Source organism: Anomalospiza imberbis, chromosome 4 (genome assembly GCF_031753505.1).
Source record: "Anomalospiza imberbis isolate Cuckoo-Finch-1a 21T00152 chromosome 4, ASM3175350v1, whole genome shotgun sequence".
NCBI classification, from domain to species: domain Eukaryota; kingdom Metazoa; phylum Chordata; class Aves; order Passeriformes; family Viduidae; genus Anomalospiza; species Anomalospiza imberbis.
In genome coordinates this window covers 36045850-36068543 of record NC_089684.1, presented here as the reverse complement: position 1 = coordinate 36068543, position 22694 = coordinate 36045850, and the positions used below count along the sequence as shown (strand labels likewise).

Here is a 22694-nt window from a genome sequence, read left to right as displayed (position 1 = left end):
TGCTAATTCTCAGAGTTAAGCACTACTTTTGTTGAACCACATCTTATTATCCATTTATCTGCTGAAAAGCTGAACTGTGGGATGTGGATGCATGTTATTTAATCACTGATAGGCAGATACTTAATCCTTTGGTAAGCAATTAGATTTTCACCTGGAAATTACTTTTCATTCAAAATGGATTAGGTGAAAATACAAATGAAACTCACAGCATTCAAAACAGATAATATTGGGAACTAATGTTTTAGACTTTAGTGGAGAAATAAGGAAAGCATTTCTACACAGAAATAAAATGGGAAAGATTACTGTCTCTGCTTGCATTCCTCTAACCTCCTGAGCTGCCTCCCTGACCAGAGTGCTGGAGTGTATCTCCTAGAGAAAATTTCCTTTTGGTAAATTCTAAACTGCTTCAGAAACTCACTTGAAGGCTTCCTTGGGTTCAATTTAAACTCCCTCTTTCTCCGAGGCTTACTGATTTTATGGAAGTGAGAGATGCTTCAAAGCCCTGACAAATGAAAGACTAGTGTGCTACTTTTGGAGATGCAAACACTGGCATAGCAACCCAGAGGCCACAACCAGCAGTCAGATCAGTGAAGTGCATCTTCTGGCCTGTCTACCCCCACTTAGCACTTTAGTCAATGCCTGTATCCATGGGTACAATGATGAACATGCAGGGATGTTCTAAACAGACAATATTAGCACAATGGGATTGTTGCTAGCTCTTGGTGGAGAGGAGATGTAGCTGTGGTTTGTAGACTTGATGATGCCAGGTTTGGAAGGAGACAGTCGGTCTCTAAGGGACAACATGTTTCCCCACAAAACAACAGCGGGAGGGCAATTTTGCCTAAGACCTCGCTTAAAAATAAGTAGATGTCTGACACTGAGTTGCAATGCTGAAGTGTTAATAACTTGGAAATGTTGTAGAATAAAGTCATGCTATGTATTCTTACCTTGCTTGTAATTTAATTAGTTTTGATGAGGCTTTTTTTTTCTTCCTAGTAGGTTAAGAATGTCTTCTAACAAGACTAAATAGAAAAATTGCTAATATCAACAAAGCTGTGCTTTTCTATCATGTCAAAATTAAATTCCCAGTTATTTGCTGGTAAGGACATGAAAGCAAGCAATCAAGCAATTATTTATATATGAACCACATGTTTTGGAATGCAGGTATTATAGTGGAAACACTTGAAAAAAAGATTATTTTCTGTTATAACTGTTCTTATTTTAGCAACTGCTAGTCAGCTTGAAGTATGTCCTTGATCCTCTAGTCCTTAGACAATACACTCTTCTATCTTAGCTAGAAGTACATGTTGGAAAAGAATAGGGATGAAGAAGAATTTGCAGGAAAAATAATTTGACATTAGCATGGAGGCATGCTGGGTATTGGCAAAGTAGCAATGCTTTTGCTTGGGATTCTATTTTTACTATAAATTTTCTTTAATGCAAAGAAGTCTGCAAATATAACTGTTTGAAAATTATTTTAAGATAGAGATGGGCATCATTTGAACTACTTGCAAATAAACTTAAGTTTAATTTATTCTTCAGTATATTAACTTGTTTCTAATCACTGAATTCCACATGACTAAGTTCAAAGGAAGATAATACACCCCTAGTTCTTCCCTAAATTTTTATTTCTTCTTAGTGTGCTTCAAAACCTGAACTGCTTAGACACACCATACTTGACCTTTAAAACTGCAGTGTCAGAGGAATCATGACAGCTGGATGAAGCCACACAATTATTTGTCTAAAATGTTTGTATAAATATGAGAAGCTGCATATGAGCAGTTTGTGAGAATGCTGTCACTTCAGAGGCATGGGATGCTGCTGAAAGCTGCATCTTCATGAATTATTAGTGCTACTGCTCAAGATGTTTGAATATCTTGCCTGTTTTTAGTGGAAGTTGATTCCACTTTTCTTCATGAACTCAGAAAATATTTCTTCTACTATTTTTGGGCTTGGGAATAAACCTCTACCCAAGTACATGTAGTCTGCTCTTATTTCCTCCTCATATCTACCACCATGAGACCACAGTTTTCCTTCATGATGCTGCACTTCTCATATAAGAGCCAATGTTCATCATTTGCTGAGCAATGTGTTCTGTAAAGAAAAATGCATGGCGTGTATAGCCAGAGAACTATACTTACAGAACAATTTCAAATATAGCTGTGCTGTATTTTATTTGTATTTTATTTAGTTTTTATTTGTAACAGCTACACTGCAGACCTCTGAACTGCTGGTTAAAAACAAAATTTAACCAGCACACTGTTAATATGTTGGAGCTGGCAGAAAAGTACCAGTGTAGGTTAGCATACTTACCGTGACAACACAGAGTTACTTCTGTAAAGAGCAAAGAATGGTTTTCTTTCTGTCAGTACAGAAGTAAACCAACAGAGAGAAATTAGTGTGCCTAATGCATTAATGCCATGGAAGCCATTTGCTAAGGGGTTTAGACTTTTCTGCACACTTGCTAAATCTCAAATGTGTAACTGGAGGGGCCTAGGAAGATGACAGGAGCTAAAGAAAACATAGAAGACTTAAGAAAAAAAGGAGCTTAAAAATGAAAAGAAGAATAACAAAGTATAAACTATATTAATACCTTAGTTATCAGCAGAGTAATTCAGATTGAATAGATCAACAGTTTTGTGCATCTCTTCAGATTAAATGTAAAATGTGTTCCAGGAAGGATTGTCTCCTCCTCCAGTCTTAACCTAATGACTGCTGCCTGTTTGAAGGGGATACCACAGAAGATAAAATACATTGCTGGGCCTGCAGTGATAATATTGATTTTGCTTTAAAGAATTTTAAGGTTGATAAACTGTACCCTGTGGAATAATTTAAATTGAGCAACAAAACAAAATATATTGTTTTAAATTGTCAGAGTTGACCAATAGTAAATTTATGTTTCAGTGTTTGGAGAGCTTCTTCAAATTACTGTCAAAGAAATAATTCTTCTTTGGGTTAATTCATCTTAAATTTTCTCAGATTAGCTCAAAAAAATAGAATGTCTGCAAATCACTAGTTGGTGCAAAGAAAATGCTATCTTCTGGCTACAGAGCTTCCTAATGAAGGACTAGGGAACAGCCACTACTTAAGGGGTTATTGTCAATTCTTGAAGTACAGAGAATCCTAATAAGGATGTGTAAAGTTCCTTTGGTGTCTCAGTAGGCATTTGAACTTTTCTTTCCATGGATGGAAGAAGCATGGACACTCTTACCACAAATGTGTGTCACGAAGGCTGTGGAACAGTGACAAATACTTGTGCTAGAGAGACCTTGGTCTTTGAACATCAATAAGAGTGTGAGGGATAAAACTGAGCCAAGAACAATTTCTGTAACCTTTTGATAATTCACTGTCTACCCACCTTCATTAAAGCATTTAGGAAATGTATATGGACTCAATTTTAATTCTGAGCTGAAACAAGAATAAAAGATGGAAGAAAAAAATTGAATTCATCTAAATGTAGTCACCTGAATATGTAATTTAAAAGAGTAGTGAGCTTTAGCCACCCATTCTACACTACCCAATGAAAGACCTGCTCATTAACTAGTTTCATTACTGAAGATACAGATCCTCTGAAGCAGGGTCAAAAATCTGTGTTCTGTTCATAATGAAGAGTGGATGGGGATATGGGAGAGAGATTTATTCTTGACCATGTATGCCATGAGAGATGCTGTCACTTTTGTGTTCAAAGGAGAAAAACAAACAAAACCCCACAATTCAAGCTTAGGAATGTTGTGCATTAAACTTAGGGGAAAAAATGAAATAATTCCTTCTGTGTTAGTAAAGTTGAATTAAGGAAATCAGTAATATAGTTTCATAGTTCCTGTGAATCTCTGAGCATTCCTTCATTCTAGCCATGCTCTTAAAATACTTTCTCTTCCTGAATTTCAATATTTTATAAAGTAGGACAGTTGAAATAGGGAAAGACAAGCTGTGAGTTACACTAGACATCATGTAAAGTCTTCTGCAGAAATGCAGCAAAACAAAGAAATTACATGGTTTTGTGTGGTTCAAAAATAACTTTTCCTCAGTGTACTCAGCTTTAATCGCATTGCTGCACTATCTGTTGCAAAACATAAACTCTTGGGGTGACTTGTGTTGTAAAAGATTTTCCTATCAGTAGGAATAGGCCAGTGTATTGATGGGGAGTCGGGAGGAGTCTGCTGTTGTCCTGCCATTCCTCTGGAGATTTTCCTCCAGCCCCTAGAGGGGATGGCAGCTGCAGGCAGAATAAAACTCCACAGAAGGTAACAATCGTGATCATACTTTTGAGTTAGTGAAAATCATTAATGTTTTTTTAAAAGTCAACTTGTTTAGAAAGAAGATTCTGTCTCTCTTCCTTCAGTAGGTTGCCTTTCATATTTGTGGAATCTTTTCTTATGATGTGTGCAGCAAGTGGCTTATCAAGCATATCCCCCCCCTTAAATTTGAACTGGTTTTAGATTAGGATTCTGATGGCTTGAGGAAGAAACCAGCCAAATATATTGACTTTTGGACTTATATGAAGTTTGGTAGAGCTTGCTTGCTCTTTTTGGTTGAATAGGTGGGGAAGGCACATAACCTCTCCTATGCTTAGGTGACGGTCTGTGACTCTGTACAAAATAATTGTAAATTAAATACAAAAAGCAAATGGAGAAAAAAAAAGTATAGTTTAAGAATTATTTGGACTACAACATAAGTTATCTTTGACTCATTGCACTACAAGTGTGGTATTTAGACTACCAAATGGTACAAAGAGATTTTCCAAGACAGGGTTTAATGTCAGTTAGCCAGACTGAAGGAGCAGTGTGAAATCTTCTAATGATGCATGACATAAGATTTTGTTTTGTAGGTTATGTAAGCACTGTGTTGATGAATGTCAGAAGTTCAAGACTCACATGAATTACACAAAAAGAAGCTTTAGGGCTTTCTCCAAACAAAATTTTGACACAATAGTTGCTCATAACTCTTTCACTGGGATACTCAAAGGCTGAATTCTGCAGCCCATTACTCAGGCAAGCCACTTTCTCTTCAGTAGAATGTGAACCTGGCCCCTACAGAACCAATTCTCCCCTCTCATGCTCATTAATTTAGGCTTACTAAAATCTGAATAATAGACTCCATATTTTCCAATTAGTTGAAAATGCTTTGATTGCTAAAGGCTTATCAATTTTTATGGATATGAACATTTTTCTTCCATACGAGTGAAGGGAAAAATGTGTTAGATGCTGAAAGTTGGGAAAAAATCTGGGTTTAAATATTTAGAAATTAAATTTAAGTATGTATAATTGAGAGAAAAATATGCTTATGGTTAGATTTGTGTTAATGAATCATCAAATAGCATAATGTACTGGGTCAGGTGTAGCTGCATTTACATATATAAACACACATACACTTTAGTGTGTATTTCTAGAACCATGTTGGTTTGCAGGTCAGATTCTCCACTAGATTGTTATGGTGATATTCAATTGATTTGGAATAATGACACCATAAATGTTTGAATTAGAGAATTTAGGTGAAAAATTAGAAATATTTGTGTGTAGGAGTTATATTGTGATGCTCACCCTTAATACAGCAGGCTGAATATTGTTTTCTAAGCATAGTTCCAGGGAAAAATGATTCAGACTTATTTCTGAATCATAAGTTTTCTTCTCCCCTTTTCTGTCTACTCTTAAAGGGCAACATAAAACTGTAGCACTTGCAAAATGGGTCTTTGCAAGAACACTTTTTCTCCCCTTCTTTTTAAATATCAGAACTGTTCCACTGAAAATACTTTTCATAGTCATACTTAGTTACACAATTTTTTTCTAATTAATTAACTTATCAAAGTTATCTCATTAGAGGTATAGACACATTCTTATTTATGCCTCTGTAGATGTGCTGCTGACCTGTACCACTACTGTTCACCTTGTGCTCTCCTGCCCTGATCAGATGCCAAAAAAGACCAAAGAACTGCAAAGCTCTTGTCCCATCAGGCTGTTGGGGAACACTGGGACTTCCTGTTCTTTTTGCTTACATAATTGTGTCCTGCTTGAGAACTTTGTTAGATTGCCTAGTTCTTAATATCTCTCTATGATTTGTATCTAGAATGACTAACTGAATATGCAAGGTGTTTTATTTTCTTTGCCTCAGTAGCACCAGTTACATCAGTCATATTCTGTATAATACTTTTAGATGACTGATGTTTCTCTTGTACATGCAAAAGTAACACAAAGTGATTCTAGAAATGTGACTGTTCTCCCTTCCCTGTCAATTTGTCAGTGTCTGATAGAAAACACATCGTTGTTTCAGGTTAGGTTGCTTTTTTTTTTTTTTTTTTTTGTGTGTTTTTTTTTTGTTTTGTTTTTTTTGTTTTTTTTTTTTTTTAATGTATTCTGCTTATAAAGTAAGGAGAAGGGAAGAAAGAAATGGAAATGCTTTTCACTAATTATGTTGATCTTCAAGCCACTCTGAGTGAAGGTTTTATACTGTAATTTGTTCTCACCCCTGGGGTGTATAGGCCTCTATCTACATTTACTAAATTTAAGTAGATAGTATTCAAATCATGAGAAATCAGACTTGTTAATCCTGTAGTTCCTTTCAAAAGAGCTCTGTGCTGTTTAGGGAAATTGGTGCTATTGCTGTGTCCTGTGCTGGGGGCTTTCCAGCCACTGCTTCTAAATGGTCCTCCTCCTTCCAGGTATGTTGAAAGACTTTCTGCTATGAGCTCATCTCTCTGTCTCTGTTCAAAGGGCAAGGATGATGTGTTTTAGAAATTCATGGATTTCTTGAAGTGTTGAGTCCCTGAGTGTCTTTCAAATGAACACAGCACTGCATATGCTACCCTAAGCATGTATATTTGTTTGACTTTTGTCATTTAGAGACTATAAAATGCTTAGGAATTCCTATGCTTTATAAATAAAATGTGTGGTTTTACATATGCAAGCTATGCCAGCTATGTCAGTGTTGTGCTTTGGGCAGGATAGTATAGTTTCGGCTTCTTCAATCTTCTTCAATTCAAATTTCTCACAAGGACAAAGGGATGGAGCAGGGAGAAGGGAAACAATACTGGCATTATCAGCCCTTCAGAAAAGGCTGGATTTGCCTCGTGCTTAGAATTGTGTATGAAGCAAATGTGTATTAATTTTAAGTACTTAATTTCATTTCTGATTCCATGCTGCAGAAACAAGGGTATATATATAAGAATTGGGACAATCAATATCCTAATACAACTAGCATACAGGTTTTATCAATAGAAATCTCAAAAACTGACCTTTTCTGTGTGGTTTTCATTCATTTACTCTTGAAATTAATGCTTGTGTTGTGATTTATTAATCAAAAATGCATTTTTTTAGATATTTTGTTAGTAAATTCATGCTTCCTGTCCCTTATGGCCAGGGTTTGTGTTTCAGGAGGACACAGTACAGCAGAAAGATTTTAAAGCAAATGTTTAATGTCTTAGTGATTTTAGCATTAGAACCCTGAAGCTTGGTAGCTGAAAGTAGTACAGAAGGGATCAAATTCCCGTGGAGGATTACATAACCTGTTAGAACTGCTGCTGAGAAAGGGCCTGAGGTAACCTGCCCCTTGCACCTTGCTTATACAGAATCATACTTTTTCCTTCAGGCTAGGCAAGGCAAAAGAGTATCAGTCCATCTAGTTTTAGTATTATATGACAGTGCTTAATTCATTTTATTTGTCATGATGTTTTGATATTAATTTTTTCAGGCTCGATGCAGTAGCCACAAAGCTGCTGAAGCAACAGCACTGGCTGCCCAGTCCAGATATGGCACTGAGAGCACTCCCCTGCAGGTACTCCAGTAAGGACAGCTAAGTGCTGGGAGAGATTTGTGTCCAGATTTTCAGAGAAAATGGGAGTGAAGGGAAATCAACATTTCTGCCTGCCTAAAAATATCTAAAAATGAGAAGAGCTACAATTGTTTTTTAGGGGTTAGTAAATTGATTTTGTTACGGCCCCTGATTAGCATAATTGTGTAACTACCCTAGCATATTCCTGTTAACCGTAAAAAGCTTTTTCAAGGGCTTGAACAAGTACATCTCAAAGTGCACTGCCAAATGGCTTTACTAGAACAAAAATCTCTGAAATCTTTGGTTAGCTTTGACTGCAGTTGTGCAACTGAGTCTGTAGATTTAGTTGTGTGAACTATTCATCCCTAATCTCAGAAATGTGTATTTTGATGAATAATTTCTAACAGAAGGCAAAAGACAGGAAGCAGGAGTGATATACTTGTCATGTGGAGTGTTTAAAAAACCCAGGGAGACAAATGAGCTGTCTTGCATTTATTTCACTCCACAGGTTTGCATTAGCAGGGACTTGGGAAAGTAGTTCAAGAAATGTGTTTGTGCAATGCAAACTGTTACCATAGCTGTTCTGGGGGGGACCAAGCTATTGCTGACTTGTTAAGCAGCTTTTACTCTTCCAAAGACAAAGCTGTGTGGAGTCTTTGAGAGCAGAATCCTAATGAGGCTGCTACACTTTCACGCTTTTTTCCCCCCTCCTGTCAATCCCAAACCTTTGTAACATTTTGTGATCTATTGAGAGATTCATTTAAAATGTGGAAGATGGATGGGTCAAAGGCAGGGTTCTGGGTGCTCTCTCCAACTCCTTTGTGGCCCTGTTTCACCAGAAGGTCAGGCAGAGGCATTGCCTGGCCCTCAGCTCCAGTCTGTTCCCAGGATTCCATTTCAGAGAAGATATCTAGACAGTACTGCACATGTGAGGGATGCTGCTGATGGTCTGTGAATACAGGAATTCTAATATTTTATGATGTTAGCAATAAAAATTAATCTGCAAAATGCATCAAATTAGTCTAGAAAACATTGAGTATGTACATTTATTGCCTGGAGAAATGAGAAATCTGTCATCTCTTTGGAAATGTCAGTTTATCGTCCTGATCATAGAGTTGCCATGATTTTCTGACTTGCAAACTGTAGTTACAGATTTTTGTGATTCTAAAGGTACTGTAGAGGCCCCAGTTATTTGGTACATCTGCAGATAGCATCAGGATCTGCAGTGGCTGCACAACTGGGAAGTGTTTGTGGTACAGAGAAAGGTAGGAAGTAGAACATTACAGATCTTTTCTGTGGAAATAGAGAAAGAACTGCTTAAATTCCTGTGTGTACCTTCTTTGTTCTGCAAGACACAAGATACATATCTGGGTCTCCTGGAATATACATGGACTATGGCATGACTTGCTGGATAAATCATCTTCCCCTAATACAACTGGAAATCTCAATCTGCCCATCAGCAGCTATACCATAACACATGCTGCAGTGACCTGGGTGTGGACGTGGTACTAAGCACTAGGTAACATTTTTTTTTTTTGTTTGTTCAAGAATTAGGTAGCTAGTGTCATAGGTGTTATTTACACCCCTGCTATGTTCCTGCAGAGAAAGGCATTAAATCTTCCTATTTGTTCAAACATGACAGTTTTTCAAAAGAGATTTAGATATCCTCCACTTTTCAAATATGAGCAAAGTTTGGGATCAAGTAAACTGTAAAAGAGATATTATCCAGAAAGATGCTCAAGTAAATGCTAACACTAACTTTCAAAACATGTAACAATCTGATTGTGTTAGTGAAAGAAGTTTGGGAATAGGTGACAATAACTGCCCTGGTTCTGGCTAGGACAGGGTTTTTTTTTTTTTTTCAGTAGCTGGGAGTGGACATGGCTGGGACCCAGTGGTTATTCTATAGCACTTATATTATTGGCAGGGGACAGGGACTGTTTTCTGGAAAAAAGGGGCTCCTTCTAGTCAAGAAGATGTGATGAAGGGAGCCATTGGTATTGTCTGTTATCAGGTTTTTTTTTATGTGTGGATTGTATCTTTTATCCTCTGTTATTAGTAGTGTTGCTGTGGCTGTTTCCTTTTTCTTATCCCATAGCTATTTCCAGTAAATTGTTCTTATCTCAACCCATGTTCTTTGCTTTGGTGCTTCCAGTTCTCTCCTTCGTGTCGCAGGGGAGGGAGAGGGACAGTGTTGTGGGGAGAATCTCGGTGGGGACATTGAAATGGGGAATACTGTTCCAAAGCCCCAACAGCCTTATATGGTGCCCAGTGATAGGCCCAAAGGGTTTAAGATGACAGATCTGATGGGATGTACCAGATTGAATTCATGTCTGGTAGTGCTGTTTAGGCAGTAATGAGCAGGCTCCGGCGCTTGCCATGGGGCTTGTTTCCATGATTGTCAATGAGAGCCCAGTGCTTGTTAGTGGCTGTCACTCCTTGCTGTGGTGCTGTACTTCTTGTCACCTCACTGTATTGTGGCTGGGGATGTTTTGATGACAGCCATGGATGTGTCTGGGCTGGCAGGTGGCCAGGGTATGGCTGCTGTTTCTGTGTTGCTGTGCTGGACAGGCTGGGACTTCGGTCTGAACTTGAGTCGAAGGGATTGTGACTTGTGAATGAGTAGACAATGGAAGAGATCCACCTGCAGCCCATGGAAACTCCATGCCAGCACAGGTGGATGCCTGAAGGAGGATGTGACCCCATGAGATGCCTCTGATGAAGCAGGTTTACTGGCAGGACTGGTGACTTCATGGGGGACGCATGCTGGAGCAGTTAGTGAAGAACTGCAGCCTGTGGGAAGGATCAGTGTTGGACAAGTGTAGGGAGGACTGTCCCTGGTGGCTGGGACACCATGCTGGAGCAGGGGAAGCAAGGATTCCCTTCCAGCCTGTGGTAAAGACCATGGTGAAGCAGCTGTCCTCCTGCAGTCCATGAAAGACTATATGTGGACTATTCTGGGGGACTGTAGCAGGAATCCTTTGTTGCAGCCAGGCTGGGGAAAAGGAGTTCATTGCAACACTAAACCAGATTAACATGGCCCAAAAGGACCAGGGGTGAAGATTGTAATGAATGTACTTTTAAATTGTTGCAAGCCATGATTTGAGTTGTGTGTTACAGGAATTACTGTGACAGAAACCACACAAACCTGTGGTGGAGAAGCCATACAAGGAGCAGCTGCAGTGCAGTAGTGACCTGAGCTGAGCTGGCTTTGGTGCCCAGTAACTCCGTGTAACACACCACCTCTCCTGTCCTGAGTGAAAACCACAACAGAAGCAGCCCAAAGTCATGGACTAAATGAATTCAATAGACATTTTTTTTGACATTTATGTATTATAGTAACGAAGGGAAAGGGGGGTGGTGTGCAATGAAGTTGTATTGCATAGTGTGGGATCTTAGCATGATGCAAATAGTACAGGATAGGGATGGAATTTGCTGGATTTTGCTGGGATAATTGATTTCCTTCCCAGCGGCTGCTGTGGGACTGTGTTTTGGATTTGTGCTGAACACAGGGCTGGTAACACAGAGATGTTTTTGTTATTGCTGAGCAGAACTTACACACAGACAAGGTCTTTTCTGGTTTTCATGCTGCCACACAGGTGAGGAAGTTGGGGGTGTCTGAGAAGTTGGGAGGAGATACAGCCTGGACAGGTGACCCCAATTGACCAAAGGGGTATTCCAGGCCATAGGAAATTATGCTCAGAATATAGAGTGGGGAGAAGGTGGTGGAAGACAGGGACATTTGAAGTGATGGTTTTGTCTTCCCAAGTCACTGTTACCTGTGATGGGGTCCTGCTCTCCTGGAAATGGCTGAACACCTGCCTGCCCACAGGAAGTGGTAAATTAATGCTTTGTTTTGCTTTGCTTGTGTGTGTGGCTTTTCCCTGTTAAACTGACTTTATCTCAACCCACAAGTTTTGTGGCTTTTACCTTTCCGATTCTCTCCCCAGGATCCAGCTGGTGGGAGAGTAAACGAGTGGCTGTGTTGGGCTGGGATGAAATCACAACAATAGCTTACATGCACTTAGATGTGTCACTTCTCATTGAAGACTTATGTGAGAAAAGTTGTCAATTCTTTCTTTGTTCTATGGTTGCAATATCTAAAGAAATGTTGGTTTTGTTTTGGAAGTTCATCTAGTAAAGCACCACAGTTGCAGTCCAGCCAACACACAGAAACTGTACAGAGGAAAACAGATTTAACTGCTATCTTAAGAACATTATGTAGACAATATATTTTAGGTTTCTAGCTAGAGTCTCACATAACCCTACCTTTTATTAAAAAAAAAAATCGATTTAAGAGGATTCCACTATATATCTGAAAAATAGCCTGCATTGCGGAATTTAATAGGATTATGCTATTGATTCCATCTTTACAAAGCTAGGTAGTATTTGGTACTTGTGAACTGCAGACTATTATGTGACTGAACACAAGGGAAGAAGGATTAGTTTGTAAAAGAATAAGCAGCTTTCCCTTAAACTGCCCTGAATCAAACATACACCTGTTTTGGTCTGTTTAGTAAATGCCAACTAACAAAACATCAGTGGCAGCACTCCCTAAAAATGGATATCTTCTTACAGTCACTTACTCAGTCTCCAAGTAGAAGGTAATCAATGCCCTTGTGAAGTCATGTCTGTTGCTATAATGCACCTGTTTACAGTTTCTTCAGAACATTCTACCTGCGTGCTTTTAATCAAAGAAAAGCTACTAAAAAGTTGTCTGGAAACCCATGTCTTGTATTGATACTAATATATCTCCTGGCAATAGACAGTGCTTTTGACTATTTTTGAACTTAATGGAATGAATGCCCAATTGAAATATGGTTTCCATAAAAGTGTGTTTTCTGCAATGTAACTCTTCTTAACTGAGAAAATAGTTTTATGCACTAAGTCACTTCCTGACACAAAAGCATTCTCTGTTTATTATTATTATATTTAGTGACCATGGCTAATCCTTCATGTTTGCAAAACCTCTTGACCTCTGATGTCTCATTCCCTTTGTGATAACAAGTATTTCTATAGAATGTATTGTGTAAAACTTTGAGAAAAATAACACATTTTAAAATTAATTTTATATGAGATAGTAATCTTCTCTTTCTCCACTTCCTCTTCCTTCTTCTCTGTACTGAAATATTTGTCTTTGGTACTCAAATATTTTCTTCTATCCTTAGCAATTAAATATTTTTCTCTGTCTTTGGCAGTCAGGGTCTACTAAGCTGTTTCTTTCCTTTAGTTCTAGATGGCTCTGCTTCTGGAATGCAGATGGCCATCTGTGAAAACACCAGTACAGCAGAGCTACATAGAACTTGCTAAGGATGAACACCAGCAAAATGCTGAGGTCCCAGAAAACAAATTATACGTCTCTCAGATAAACTTTGAATTTGCAGTCTTCCCTGACTCTACAGTTTATGCTGAACTGTATCAGAGAAATGTTTATAATGTCATCTTTACCTTTGAGGTGGGTGACAAGATGTTAGCAATCTGTGGAATAGTTCTCCTCTCTTTCCTTTTAAGTTTTGGCTAATAAGTGAGGATGTGGAGACAAAGAAACCTTCAATAATTCACACATGATCCCATCAGCTTTACATTTCTGAAGGCTGCAGATGATGGTGGGTTTCAAACCTTCAAGAAATGAAGAAGCAAAGAAGAAGTTGATTGAGTTATGACATCAAGAGATGTGAAGAGCAAACACCTGCCCAGTAGCTTTGCCAAATGCTTCCGCCCCTCCCAGCTGGTGTGTACTGCTGTCAGCAGTGAGCCACTGCTGCATGGAACACAGCTTGCTGACAAGCCATGTACCTCCAACCCCCCTCAGTCTGAATTTAAACCAGCTTCACATCAACAGAGAATTTTAGACCTCAGGTATAAGGGTGGCGATCTTTTGTTTAGTTCAGCTTTTCTGCTGATGTTAAGCAATAAATATTGGTTTTCTCTCTGTGGCTCTATCAGGTCCTTATTCATAACAAAGTGTGGTAATAGGAGGTGAAAGGAAAAACAAGCCAGTGACCTTTGTAGTTAGTAGGGGTTAAAGCTATGTGTGATGTGAATGCTTCTGTAAATCTTACTGTAGGAATAAGTTCCTATTTGTATTTTTAATATAGATACTAGTGTTATTAAGAAATGTCTAGCTTTTCTACTACTTTATTGAATTAGGATTTAAAGTACTTTAAAAATCTGAGACTTTACTGAGTGTCCTTCTCTGTAACTGGCCTGTCAGTCCTACATATTGAATATGTGTATTAAAAGCAGGCCAGGAAACTGTTGCTTTTGCACAGCAGCAGGACGGCATTTCAGTAGCTTCATGGGGATTCTTTTAAGAAGTCTGTTTGCCAAATGATATATATGCAATTAATGCTGAAGATTGCTGCTAAATCTAATATGAACTGTAAGCATAAAGCCTCCCATTTCTGTTGAGCAAGAGGGAGGTAGTGCCAGGTAATGGCATTCAGTCAATGTTCTCTGTCTCATCAGTCAAGGGAAAGGGTAGAGGGGACAGTGTATCACTGCTAGCTATAAAATATATCTGGAAACAATATGCCTAAGTGCATGGGCTCAGGGAGGACACTGAGAAAACATCATGAAGTGTATCCTGTCCTTTATATGTTTCTGGCAATGAAAGTTGGATTTATTAGCAGTTTGTTGCTACAGTAAAAAGCATTCACAAGATTTACAGCTGAAACAATAGCTGCAGATGTTCACTTCTCTTGTATTTATTGAAGGTTTTGTTGAGCTCATGGCATCCTTTGAGTAATTGCCATCTGAGGCATGTTTTGTAACAAGGACTGTGTCAGAGTTCTGTGTCACTGTATTTCATAAAGTTCTATTAGGTCTTTAGGAAAAAGGAGTTCAAAAATATTAACAAAAACAAATGTGTGGGCAAGTGGTAAAGGTGATAGCTAACTGGCTGCCAGTCAGGATTTATACATTTAGAGATCGTCTTCTCAAGTAATGATGGGTTTTACATTTTACTTAAATGCAAAATAGCCATTGTCTTATTGCTGGAATGAGTTTCCAGAGTGTGCATTGAAACAGCCCAGAACATTCTCAACCATTTAAAAAGAAGACAGAGAACTATATTGTAGTCTGAGGTATTTTCCTTTCCTTTACAGTAGAGTGAAAAGATAATAATGTGTGAAAATCATGGTAATAGAATAACACTGTGTTTAGTTTGCAAGATTTGTTGCAGAATTTATGACACACACTTGCAAAATTCAGGATCCTAGTGTTTGGCTGAACTTAGTAGAAGTTAGAGAATTAAAGGTAACTTTGAGTGTATCAAACGTGTTCTATTCAGTATCATTCTATTATTTTTTTTCCTTCTTTCTTATGGTTTTTGAATTATTTAACCCAGAATCTAAAGATTAAGCTAGATCCATGTTTTTTACAAGTCGTTTCCCTAAATACCCTGTGTGAGGCCACAAAGTCTGGCAGAAGACCAGTTTTATTGTTATTGCTCAAGTGTCATTGATTTGTATTTAGTAGGGAATAAAAAGTAGAAAAATGATGTAATTTTGAAACCAAATACTCGTAGAACTCAATTATAAGGAATATACTTTCTGTATAGCTATTTTCAGAACTCTTACTACTTCATGTGCATTGAACTTCTATCTTTTTGTAAAAAAAATGTGAAATTCCAATTGTTTTAGTTTGGTTTTTTTGAGTATACCCATTTCAAAGTGCAGACCTTCTGACTTTTTGATTTTTCCCGTGAAGTGGACATGACTCTTTGTGATTTGTATCTTACTAACTCATTTGAATTGTGTGCTTAGATCCAAGCCCCCTTCCTTCAGTATCTCTAATGGTGTTTACCTTTATATTCTCTTGATCTGAAAAGGTGCATACTAAGGAGTTGTCACTCTAATATTTCAAAGCCTAAAACACATTGTTGACTAATTCCCTAGTATTTCAGACAGTTCATTTTTTTTCTGTCATTGTCACAGGAGAAAATAAGACCAAAACTTAGGGAAGGAGGCTGAAAAGACTTGGTTTTAATCCTGTATACTGTCAGAAGTTTTTGTTTGTTTGTTTGTTTTTTATATTTATCCATTGCTGGAGGATTAGAGAGGATTTTTAATGGACATTTCTGTTAGCAGCATTTGGGTCCCCAGCTGAACCCCAGCACTGCTCTGTGAGGTGTGGCCAGTTCCACCACCTCCAGGGCCTCTCATGGGCCCCCAGGGCAGCACTCAGCTCCTCAGGGGGAGCAGGAGGCAGAAGACTCAGGAGTGAAGTTGAGCCTGGGAAGAAGGCAGGAAGGTGGTTTCAGTTTTTAGGGTTTTTGCTGACTGGTGAGGGAGGTCCCTGTCCTTGCCTACAACCTGGAGATTTTTTTTTTTCTTACACTGTTCCCCTGTCCTGCTGAGAAGGGCAGTGAGGATGGCTGACTGACAGCCAGGGCTAACCCACCACAGATTCATCTCTAACCCTGTTTCTAAAAAAACAAGCAACAAACTCCCACAACTCCAAACAAACAAAAAAAGCTTCTACTGAAAATGTAAACCAAAAAATGTAACAAGAATGATGGCAATCACTTCTCTTTCCTTTTCAAATGGAAATGAAAATGGTGCTGTTTAGAAATGCCAAGTAAAATGCCTCCAGTATTTTAAATAAGACTTTAAAATATTACAATAAAATTAGCATTTTTCACCAGTTTCTTTTTTAAAAAAAGAAAAACACCGAGACTCAAAATAATTACTATAAATAAAATATTAAAGAGAAGTCTTTTTTATTGCATTGTCTGCATTAGCAATGTAATAATTTCTTTTGAAGAATGCCATTACCTCTAGTAAATATTTAGTCCCTGTGCTTACACAAATCCAAACTGACTTTATCTGAAATCAGTTGGACAGCCAAAGGCAGTAAACTGTTGATGCACATGATAAATGGTATGTAATTATTTAGGCATCTTAGTGCAAATCCATTTCCAAATAAAGCAAAGGACACTCAATTATGGAGATGCTACAAGTCATGGTTTTGGGGCTTGGCACAGGAATCACTAACTTCCATCTTGGGCACCAGATGGAATGTAGAGGAGTTTGCAGGAGTTTGCTTAGGACAGGGAGAGGACATGAGTAATGCCATGGCAGCAGTTTTCTAGTCCTCTCTCTTTCCCTTTTTTGCACAGACCTGCTTGCACTGTTCCATTGTGCAAATGAGTTAAATCATGGAAGAACAGTTTAGGAAAGGAGCCAGGTAACCACAGGCCTGCTGATGCTGGCATATGCTGTTCTTTGGTTAAAACAAATGAAAGTCCTTCTCCTGAGATTCAAAATCCTAGGAGACATTTTTCTGGCTAAAGATTTATTTAAGTTTTCAACTTCAAGGGAAAAGGCAGAATGGAAGAGAGTTTTCTAATGCAAAGTGGCGAGAGGGTAAGAAAGGACTCTCTCTACCTATGGAACAGTACAGACTGACAATGGTGACAGAGTACAAGCAGGCAGATATGTCTCTGTTTAGGAGACAAGAATGTTGTCCCATGTGTGCAGGACCAGTTTTAATCTAGTGGTTCAGTTTGAACTTGTGCCTCCATCTAGCTTTGCTGTTTTTTCTGTTTAAAGAGTCAGCTGAACAGTTCCATTAGTGTGTAGCTTTTGAAAATGGGACGAGAAAAATGGTCTATAACTATTGTAACACTCTAAAATTACTTATCTTGAGAATTTCTTCCAGTCCTTTATTCATAATCAAAGCATTTTCAAGACAGTTACAAGTCACTGTAGCTAGAGGGGTTAGATCTGGTTATGCTGTGAGGGCCTGGAGAAGATTATGCTCAGAGCAGCTTTTGTGTGTTCTTTCACTCTGCCATTTATGAGTGAATATTCATAGACCATTTCCTTTCAAATATTTACTGGATTTTCTGTTTTCACATTTTAAGTCTTCATTTGAAATAAGCAGGATAATTTGGAGAAAACATTTTGATTACAGCCAGAAGCTATAAGTTTTTCACTATTTAATAAAATAATGCTGCAAGATGCAAATGATTAAATGGAACATGTTTTAGCTACTTTATATTGAATAACTTAAAATGACATATCCTTTCACACTTGCAGATGGAACAAAACCTTGATATTGAAAACCATATTTTTGTTTCTCAGTGACTAAAATGATTTATTCTTTCCCCCCTTTTTTCTCCAGTGGGATACTGTAGGAAATGGTCCTCCTTTGGTGAAAGCTAAAATGTAAGGATTAAGCCATTAGGAAAAGAGGTAGGCAACTTGGTTTTAGTTTTATCTTCAGCTTGTGGACTATTTGTTTAAAGAATGATGCAATCTCTTTAATTATCTTGAAAGATCATAAAGAAGTCATAAGTAATAAAGCTGAAAATAAGAAGCATCAGGGTCAGGTAATATGATTTAGGAGTATTGTGAACACAAGTTCACAATTCTCATTGTACTTCTTACTGAAAAAGTCAAGAGTGATTTTTGTTTGAAATTCTGAATGCTTCCTATTTGAATAATGAAAACAGGAAATGAAAGGTATAAAAAAATTCTGGTTAATGCAAGGCAGTTAAAACGTATGTTTTCCTTCAGTACTGTAAAAAGGTTTGTGTTGCAAGAACAATATTATTTTCAGAGTTTATTGCATCTGTATTCAATTTCTGCTGCTTTCCTTTCTGAAACACAAAGCTCAAGCTGCATTACTGTGCTGTGAGAATTTTATCAAAATTGAGTGCAGCAATATATTTGCATCTTGGCAGTCTGGGAGGGAGGGTCACATGTTTACAATAAGTACAAAGCACTTTGATGTTCTCTTGTCCCTGAGAAGAGGGCAGACTCTGTGAACGGTTTTGATAGCTTTTTCATGACAAGCTTATGTGAAACTAAAATGCAGACCCTGCTTTGAAGCAAAGTCAACAACGAGGGAACATAGATTTCCAGTTAAAAATGAGAAGATGAAATAATTAAAAATAGAAATAAGGGTAGAAAAAAAAAAGTAGATTCAGCAAAGCAGATAAATACATAAGTAAGATTAATTTGTGACTTGGGATCCTGGGCATTGATTATGGCTTTCTTATGTTCCTGGGAATTTTTTTGCAATGCTACTGAATGAGCAGTTTCTGTGTTGGGGTTGCTTTATGTTTCTAAATCTGCAAGCAAATTAATTTGTTCTCAAAGTCCCAAGCCTAGCTCTGATATTATGTTCCCAGCTGGAGGTTCTATAACAGCCTGAGACTATTTCCTCTTGGAATAGAAGTACATATGTCATGGTTATGTTTTGATAATACATCTCTACAATTAATATTCAGATGTTATTTGCTGCCCTTACTGTCACCTTATTTGCAAGATGACAAAGGGATAAATTAAATTATATGGATTCTTTGACATTCTATGTGATTTTTCAAGTGATATTTCGACATTAACTTGTGAAATAACGAGTGGAAAGTAATTACAAAATTACCACCAGGAATTGTGAAATAGATAATTTTGTCAACTAACTGTGAGAAAACTTGGAAAAAAGAATGTTTTGGTTTTTTTTAAAAAACAGCCTTTTGCTTAAATAATCTAGTTAATATTTATTAAATACTGTAAAAGTATGAGGTTTAAAAATATTGTGACTATAGAAGACAATGGTGTACATTCCTTGCCTAAAATGATATTGGCAATTGAATAGTTGAACAGCAAAAAATAAACTTCTCTGTCCTAATCTGCTACACTGGAGTCTGGGGAAAAAAATAATGGTAGAGGGAGATTTAGTATTACAAAGAACAGCTGATAAATACCTACACTTCATATCTCAGTACTTTGAGACACACACAGAAGTAAAAGGTATAGTCTTAGGGATATTACAAAGAGAATCATAAGACAGATGGCAGCACTTCCCTGCACCTGCCTTAGATAGATGAGCAGCCTTTCTTTGTATTTTTTTTTCTATTTCTTTAGAGGAAGGCATCTGGAAATTCAGCTATGTTTGACTTGGGCTTTTTAATGCTAGTGGTTATAAGACACAGAAATTTTGGTAATACCACTGAGGTCATCAGAACTATGTCCTTGCATCAGAGAAATATGATTTAAATATTTAAACTCCAGAAACTCTTGTTCATCTCTTTTGTAGGTTTTTATTTGCCCAACACATTGTAGTAATTACACAAATTTTGTATACTGGCATAGGTTTTTATTGACTTGGAAGAATTACTAATTTATATTTCATAACCTTAGCTCTGTTAAGATGAATGGACACTGGCAAAAGGAGGAAAAGCATAGAACAGATCAGAAAATCTTTGCTGTAACAGTAGTATAGGTACGAATGAATAAATAGAATAGAAAGACAAATAAAGGACTGAAGACATGAGTCAGAATCACGCAAATTAACAGATGCCCTGCAATCAATGTAAGAAGAGATGGGTATTTAATTAAACAAACAAACAAAAAAAGTAGATTCAACTAAAAATAATATCTGCAAAGTTTATTTTGTGGTATCAGAGCAGCAGGTGTTGTGATGTGACAGTAGCTTAACTCTGCTTTGAAAGTATTTTGCAAAAGCCAGATTGTGACAGTACTACTTCAGCTGTCATGTATCCTGCTCCAAAAGTTGTCCCATTATCTTCACTTGAATTCATGCTATGTTTCTGGTGATTTCAAAGGGAATAGTTGTCGCTGTACAAACTTGAGAACTCCATCTGAGTATTAGACATGACAGCTAGAATGGACAAGACTGAGAGCTTGCAGGTCCTCAAGTATTTTTGCTTTAAACATGGTTGTTACTGCCCCACAGAGTGGGAAGAGTAATCTTGAACCTCAAAAGGTATGCATCTAATTTTTCCAGTTTTGGAAAAACAAAACCAGCCAGACTTTCATGTTAAGTCTAGTTCCTGCCACTTAATATTAATCAGGTGAAAAATTTAAGATGCACCTTATTTGTCCCCTGACTAGCTGCTTCAGCCCTTTCTTGCAAGAATAGACTATATCTAAATGAAAATGGAGGACTTGATCTTCCACACTACTGATGCTGGATATACTTCCCTGAAATCAGTGTCAAGACCACAGGAAGCTGTAGAAACTCTTAATTCTGTGGGTTGTTTGTCTACAGAAACCCAGTGATTAAGAATTTTGTCCTTGATTTTGGAAGGAGGAGAATGCAAGTTTGGTGAATTAATTTCCTCTCCTAATGAGGTAAATGTGATCTCCTTTTGAGCTCTGCAGCAGCATTAGAAGGGACCAGTGGTGGAATTGGATTTCAGGTGATGTGTGGTAGATCATAAGCCTCTATTAAAATGTGAGATGGTGAAGCATACTGGTAAACTGGTGGGACTGGCTAACACAAGAGGAGAAGAGAAGTGAGGCAAAAGAAGCAGGTCACAGAACATGTGGCAGTGGCAGCCAGTGTTTGCTGCACTCCTTGCTCCAGAGGATTTTAGAAACACACTAAAGCAAGGTTTCACCTTCTTCACTGAGAAGCCCTTGGAACAACCTCAAATTGCAGTACCAATAGTAAGAGTTTGAGAGTAAAACAAAAAAATGAGCTGTAGCAAATCTAAGGTTAGCATAGTATTACCTTAGAGTCTTTGGGAAACTAAGAAATTAAGTGACAGAGTGAATGGTTGTGGAGCATGACCTTGCACTAAATCAGCCCTATTTTCAAGGGAATAAAAGGTGGCGACTGCAAATACTGCTTTTATTTGACTTTGTGGAGAACTCTCATATGATGCAACTAAAAGTCATGCAGATCTACATTGTTCATAAATGCAAAGTAATGAATGCACTTAAGGACAAGTTAAAACAGCTCCAGATATATATGCAATGCTGGGCTCTCATTCAGTTCTCAGCAGTTAGGAAAGACAGCTCGATATCAAATTCAAAAAACAGATGAGGCCCAGAGCAGGAAAGAACAGAGGTGTGGAAGAGGGGAAGTTCTTAAAAGAAAGATGAAACTGACTCTTCAAATGACAAAAAACTGGTGAGGTGAAATATGATGGAGATTTAAGAAATCATGAGAGTATAGAAAAGGTGAATGGGGAGCGATTGCTCGCTGCTTCTGACAGTGCTGGTTCTAAAAGGTGCCCAATGCCATTATTCAGCCGCAGTTTTAAAGTGGAAAAATAATATCTCTCTCCCTCCCTGGGGAGAGGTTAGTCATTTAAACTTATGCTTTCTAGAGGTAGGGAGTCCAAGAGAACAAGAAAAAAATTGGAAAATCCAGTGTTCATTAAAGATTATAAAGCATCTTCCCTAAAACTGATTGTCAGGTGCTTGTATGGTGTTGGAGGGAGGGGGTCTTTCTCCTGGCATGTGTTGCCTGTCACACTTCTGCTCTTTTCCTGAACACATGCGAGTAACTTGTTGTTGGAGGTGGGGTAACAGGGGAAGTAAACCGTTGCTCTGATGATGTAGAAAAGTTTCTTCATTCATATATTGTAACTCTATTTTAAAATTTAGTTGTTCTGAAGAAAAAAGTGTAACAAATTTCTTACTTAATCAGGACAACTTTCAGAGTCACAGCTGATGGGAAGAAGTTGTTCAAGTCCACTTTGAAGAAAAGCAAGGCCTGGCTTTCAGCAGTAGGCATGGGTCTAGTAGTTTTGGCCCTCTGCTGATACTTTGGTCTGTAAGTGCCTGAATTATTTTGGTAACTGCATATGCTGTGAAACTCTGTGATGAAATGGAGCAAAAGCTGAAATTAAAGCTCTGCAAATTTCCTGGTTTACTGAGTATGATTGCTTAGACCTGGCAGCTCTGAATGTCTCTGATCCAGATGAAATTGATTCACAGTGAGCCTGAACCATGCTGGTTATGACTGGGAACAGTGTGTAAATGCATCAGCTTTTAAAAGGTACTGCAGCGTTAGGAATAGGCACCAGCTGATCAAAAGTTTCCAGACCCATGGGAGTGCTCTGCCATCTAAATAATACTTCAGTGCCCAATGTAATTTGTGGCTTTATCCCTGTATTCTAAATAACCATTTCTCTAATCCTCTCACTTGACCACTGTCTCAGCATACAC

General features: G+C 37.9%; 1 long non-coding RNA gene across 1 annotated transcript in view; it reads left to right on the top strand.

Moving 5' to 3' along the window:
* Positions 1–20761, top strand: part of LOC137473399 (uncharacterized) — a 62474-nt gene extending 41713 nt beyond the window's left edge. Inside the window, exons 2-4 of the long non-coding RNA XR_010998765.1 lie at positions 16886–16953; positions 17893–17963; positions 19914–20761. This is a non-coding gene — a long non-coding RNA (uncharacterized lncRNA). The remainder of the gene's footprint in view (positions 1–16885; positions 16954–17892; positions 17964–19913) is intronic.
* Positions 20762–22694: the final 1933 nt, after the last annotated feature.